At 40.7% G+C, this 6,677-nt stretch overlaps 1 pseudogene; it reads left to right on the top strand.

Annotated features, from left to right (window-relative positions):
- Positions 1-812: 812 nt before the first annotated feature.
- Positions 813-911, top strand: LOC141636046 (small nucleolar RNA R71; annotated as a pseudogene).
- The last annotated feature ends 5,766 nt before the right edge of the window (positions 912-6,677 follow it).

The raw sequence follows: 6,677 nt of genomic DNA on the forward strand, positions 1-6,677 counted from the left end.
AACTCGAAGAGGCCAATTGGGTCATTTGTGTTCCCAACATCTTGGTATGAGCAAGGATATTGTTGATGGTAGTGTCTTTGGCTTTGCTATCTCTTTGCATTTGAGCAAAGAAGTCTTGTTGGCTCTTTTGCATTTGAGGGACCGCTTTTTGAACATCAAAAGCTTGGTCATTGGTTTGATTGTAAGAGGGATGGTTTTGGAATCCTTGGTTTTGGTTAAAAAAGGGTCTTTAAGTAGGATTTCTCATTGGAGGTGGGGTGTATGTTGGTTGAGGATTTTGAACATTTTGGCTTTTATATGAGAAGTTTGGGTGAAATTTGGTGTTTTCATTGAAAAAGTTGGAGTAAGAGGTGCCATTCTTGTATGCTTGGAAAGCATTCACTTGGTCATTTGTGCCCCTACACTCTTGTTGATCATGTCCCAAAGTTCCACAATTCTCATATACTCCATTTGGAATAAAAGATGTTGACACCATGGCATTGACTTTTTGATGTTGCTTGGATGATTGAGAGGCTTCATTCATCTTGGATATGGCTTTGTCAAATTTCAAGTTCATTGTGTCAATATGGGAGCAGAATTGGGCACCCAAATCGGCACTCAATTGTGTTACAGAGTCAACTTCATGTCTCCCTCCCCTAGTAGCTTTTCTTGGCCTACTATATTGAGAGTTGTGAACCGCCATCTCCTCTATCTTGGCCCAAGTTTGATTATCATCTACCTCGGTGAATCTTCCATCAGAACCCATGTTGAGCACATTCCTTGAGTCTTCATACAACTCATTCCAAAAATTTTGGACTAGAAACCATTCGCTTAACCCATGATGAGGACAAGAGAGACATGTATCTTTGAATCTTTCCCATGCCTCATATAGAGACTCTTTATCTCTTTGCTTGAACATGGTGATTTGGGCTCCTAACATGTTGGTTTTCCCCGGAGGGTAAAACTTCTTATAAAAGGCAAGTGATAAATTCGTCCATAAATCAATTCCAAGAGTGGCCTTGTCTAAGCTCTTCAACCATTGCTTTGTGGTTCCAATCAAGGAAAAAGGAAACAATACCCATCAAATTTGATCTTGTGTTACCCCCGTTTGGGAAATTGCATCACAATAGTCACAAAAAGTGTCCATGTGTAGATGAGGGTCCTCACTAGGCATCCCTTCAAATTGACTTCGTTCGACTAATTGTATGAATGCGGATTTGGCAATGAAATTACCGGTCAAGGGGGGTTGTTTTTTAGTACCATTAGGTAGGTTCTCCTCGGTTGGTACGGAATGAGATGAAAATTTAGGCATTGTAGGTTGATTTTGTGGTTGGTTTGGAATTGGGTTATCATCTCCTTGTGTTGCAAAAGGGTTGGTAAACTCAACACTATCCATTTGGATAATACCAATATCCACATGTTCTTCAATACCCACAATTGTTGAAGTACCTCTAACGATTCTTCTAATATTTGTCAAAGTTCTCTTAACACCAGGATCAGTAGGCAAAAGCCCGCCTTATGATCTCCTAGACATGCAAAAATTAATAAACTAGAAAACAATTAAAACTACCTTGAGGAGTTTGACTTCCCCAAGGTTAAGAAAGACACAACTAAAAACAACAAATGATAACAACTCAATTGAACACCGTCCTCGGCAACGGCGTCATTTTGATTTGGTGAGAAATGTGTCATCTATGCTCTCAATCAAACAATATTTATATTCTCAACAAACTTCTCTTAGTAGAGCGGTAAGTAAAGGTCAGATCCCAAGGGACGAGTATTATATTGACTTATTGATTGAAAATAGCTATGTCTTAGTGTCACAATTTGGGTTGAGGTTGAGATTTGCAATATAACCTACTTAACAAAGGCAAAGTAAATAAATGAAAGCAAAGCAAAGTAAGCAAAAAGAGTTTGTAAATTATTAATTAAAAGCCCTAGGGTGTCATGGGTTCATAGGGGAATCATGGTGAGATCACATAAATAAGTTACATAGATGCAAGCAATTATTATTGTAATGGAATAGAGTTAGTTTATATCATAAAATTCCTAGGGAGTTTTAGGTCGCGGAGCTGAATCGGTCACAACTTTACAACACCTACATCAACTTAGTCCTACCTATTTAACTATATGCATGGCCTAACAAGCCTTGAGTTGGTTTATGTCTTGCAAGTCTTGTTGAAAGGATAAGAGAATCATGCTAGGTTGTCAATTAAGCATTTCATCGAGCATAACATGTGCATAACTTCAAACTACAATAAGCAAGCATTCATATGAACTTATTAAGTATAGATCTACCCCATAATTAACTCCCCTAATCCCCCACTAACCTTAGTTAGGGAAATACTCACTCATTATCATGGAAAACATGTTAACAATGGTGTCAATCATCTTAACAAGTATAAACATGATGGAAAGGTAAGGCAATAAATAAGGATTAAGTAAAGAGTAAAGAAATTGTACCAACTTTAAGATGAACAAATGGAAAGGAAAGAATAATAGAATAAAACTTGATTCATGATGAAGAGTTGTCAATTCTCCAATAAAAACCCAAATAATCTTCAATTACCCAACTAGATCTAAGAATTCTTGAACAATAATTAAGGAAGGACTAAAGTGTAATTAATATAATTGATGTCTAATCTCTAATTTTCTAATTAATAACTTGTTATTACAAGGGTGTATTTATACTAAGTACAAGTATTAGGTTAACTAAGGGTTTAAATGACGATTAAGCCCCTTAAATGAATTTCAACGCCTTGCAAGTCCTGGCATAGGATGCACGACCTGCCTTTGATGGATTCTCATCCTGCTTTGTGGGACGCTCGTTCTGCCTTGGAGACGCCCGGGTTGAGCATTGGCACGCCCGTCTTGGCTCTGGAACACCCGTCCTGAAGGGCAGTTTTGCTTCTTCTTTCATTTGGCTGCCCCTTAACTCATGGGGATCCTTGGGAGGTCGTGGGGGTCTTTCATCAATGCCCCCACTTGTTTTATTGAGTTAGGCCTTTAGTATTGGTCTCCTCCTTATTGCTTGGTCATTAGATGCGATCAATTTAGCTCCGTTTGGCTCCATTTAAGCAAGGCTAGCGCTCCTCTCCTACCAAGGGCAAAAACCTCATAGATTATGCAAAATGGGAAGCTAAAGATAAGAAACGACCCTAATACATGCTAGAAAGCATAGGAACGAGGCTAGTTAAGGGACTAAATGTGCGTAAATACGAGTCACATCATTCTGTTAAATGCCTTTTGACAATCACCGTCCCACATAGTGTGGTCCGTCTTCTAGAGATTCTTGAATGGGTTCGCAGATCATAGTGAGCTTTGAAATGAAGTGACTTATATATTGCACCTTGCCTAAGAAACCTCGAACTTCCATTTCTGCCTGCGGCTGTGGCATATCGATTAGAGCCTTAACCTTGGATGTAACTATCTTTATCCCTCTTTGACTGACAATAGACCACAATAGCTTGTTGTATGTTACCCTGAATGCGCACTTCTGAGGGTTAAATTTCATGTTATACGTGCGCAATCTAAGAAAGAACTTGCGAAGTTTGGCGATGTGACTATGCCTATCCTTGGACTTAACGATCATGTCATCTATATATACCTCTACCTCTTTGTGCATCATGTCATGTAACAGGTTAGTTGCGGTGCGTTGATATGTTTCTCCAGCGTTGATTAACCCGTATGCCATAACGGTGTAGCAATAGGTTCCCCATCGAGTGACGAACGCCGTTTTACGCATATCCTCTTTAGCTATTTTGATCTCATTGTATCCTACATACCCATCCATGAAAGAAAGGAGTGCGTGATCTGTTGTATTATCTACTAGTATATCGATGTGTGGCAGTGGGAAGTCGTCTTTCGGATTGGCCCTGTTCAGATCTAAGAAATCAACACAAACCCGGATTCGCCCATCCTTTTTGGGTACGGGGACTATGTTATCCACCCAGTCTGAATACTCGGAAACTTTGATGAATCTGGCTTTGAATTGCTTGTCTACTTCTTCCTTAATTTTGAGAGCCCATTCTGTTCTCATTCGGCGAAGCCTCTACTTTACAGGCATGAAACCTGGTTTAATTGGGATTTGATGTTCTGCAATATCTCCGTCTATCCCTGATATATCCTTGTGAGACCAAACACAGACGTCTTTGAACTAGTGAAGGATGTCGATAAAACGAGCCCTTTCAATTGGGCCGAGGGTTGTCCCTATACTAAGTTCTTGGGGTTCTAAGTCTGTCCCTACGTTAATAGGTTTAGTGTTCTCTATAACTGGTGCCCCTTCCCCTCTTCTAGTATTTCTTTAATTATGTAGGGAGGTAGTTCGATTGAGTCTGGGCCAGGTTCATCCTTAGTAACATCATAAACAGAATTGCAATTAAAATAACACGAGGAGTAAGCAGAATCAGATTTATTCATATTATTTTTTGAAAATAGCTGAAACAAGAGGCCATCTATGCAGTAGTCAATAGCGGCAGAGGAACAATTGCTGGGACATTTCCCAGATTACCGTTACTAGACGACGCTATGCTAGGAGATATGATGGGATGGGGAATGACAACATGAGGTGGCTCTTTAGCGACTTCTCTAGACTTAGTCTCAGGTTCCAACTCTGACTCTGACTCACACTCGAACTCATCGTCTTTTGGTTCCCCTTTGAACATCTCTCCTTGATTATTGGTCCATTTCATCAACTTCTTTCACCCTCTCTACTGATTGGATGGATCTGCATCTGTGATGAGCGCCGCAGGTTTGAAATGGTCATCCCGTAGTATCATGATAATAATCTCATCTTGGGCTGCCTTGACAAATCGATCCTCTCCGAATAAAAGGCTAACAGCTTGTTCGTCGAGACAAGGTGTCAGACGAGTTTTGACGGTAGGAACCATTTCTTGAGGAATGAAATAGAAATCATGGAATACTTCGATTCCGGGTAGCTTGTTACCTTTGAATATCTAAGGATCAGGAAACCCGTGAAAAGAGTCACGATCTCCTTCATTGACAAAATACCCATTCAGTGTAGGGTGATACGGCCGCATTTGGACTCCTTGCTGTTTGCGATTATGAACTTGAGCGTGCATTTCGAAAGCTTCTGTTTTTGTAGGTTTATATCCCAATCCTAATTGTATCTTTTGGGAATGAACCTCCTTAAAAGACGGGAAAGTACTACTCCTGATAGGGTTTAGTAGTGTTCCCGGGAAGTATCCCTAGGATTTGAGGATATGGTTGGCCACTAGGTTAGAATAGAGGAGCCAATTCCCTTTCTATGAGATTGATGATCTGGAATTCTCCTAGATCGTGCACTCGATCCAACACAACTTGGTTATTGGACATTTTTTCGATTACTACTTTAATAAGTGATGAAGTGATCGTCTCAACTTAGACATCTAAAGGGATCTTGATCTTTTGGTGAAGTGTGGATGTCGCAGCTTTGGAAGCGTGAATCCATGGCCTACCTAGAAGTATGTTAATGGATGCATGGATGTCTACTATCTGTAAATTGACCTTCCTTTCAATTGGCCCAGTGGTTACAGTAAGGTATATAAGGCCTATTTCTTTATGCCGTGTGCCATCGTATGCGCGAACACTCTGATTATTCGCAGTCCAAACCGACTCTTTCATGGCTAGTTGATATGCCGTTTTTAGTGGTATGACGTTGAATGTGGAGTCATCATCCACTACTGTCGTGGGTACATTCTTCCAAAGACATGTGACATTGATGTACAAGGCGAGATTGTGAGTGACGCCAAAAGGTGGCAAGTCCTCATCTGAGAAAGTAACTAAGTTACTTAGCTTGATTGAGTCCTATAGGACTAGGTTGACTACATCATCAGGAGTAGAGTCGTGTGCCACATTGAGTTTACCCAAAGCTTGAAGTAAAGGTTGGCGACGTGGAAATGAACTAGCCACTAGCTGCCAGACTGAAAGATCAGCCTTTGTCTTCTATAGTTGTTTCATTAGGTGATCAGTGGTTGAATCCTCATTACTATCTGTTAGAGGTGCGATATTCCCATTGATAGCTGAATTACTCATCTTTCCTGGGGTGATATTTTTATATGGACAACCTGATCGAGTAAGATGATCTACATGAAGATCTTATAAGGCTTTGACTAGAGGGTGTTCCTTGAGGTAAACACCTTCATCGTCGTCTTGTGGACATGGCCCACCTACACGCCCTTCCAATCTGTGGACGTATAGCGGTCTTTTGAAAGCCACGCTCAGCGGCGTAAAAATGCCTTCGACCGGATCGTTTTAGATCGGTCGGTTTCGTCTCAGTAAGGGTCTCAAAACGATTAGAGATGTTTGGAGTCGCTACCAAGCATTTTTGGGATGCCTTGAACCCGTTCGAATTTCACTTTATACCTCGGTCAAATCGAAGAACAAAGCAGCGTTTGACATAGGTACTAAAGATAAGGAAATCGTCCCTCATTAGCATCCTATCTCTAGAATGACTCTCGTACGCCCTGGATAAGGTCGTCCACTATCCAAAGTTTCTGAGTAAGAGGTGAAGGTACGTATTGGGAAGCCCTTTAATCAGACACCCAATCCCGCTCGCGTTTAGCGGCCTCTACTGATCGATCTTGGTTGGTTGAATGCAAAAGTTGATAAAACGGTTTAAATGCATGAATGCGCATCCAATAATTTAAACCTAACATGTGAGAGCTTTCTAAGTCGGTTGGTTTAATCCACGTATCAAG

The sequence above is a fragment of the Silene latifolia genome, chromosome Y (assembly GCF_048544455.1).
Source record: "Silene latifolia isolate original U9 population chromosome Y, ASM4854445v1, whole genome shotgun sequence".
In the NCBI taxonomy this organism is placed as follows: domain Eukaryota; kingdom Viridiplantae; phylum Streptophyta; class Magnoliopsida; order Caryophyllales; family Caryophyllaceae; genus Silene; species Silene latifolia.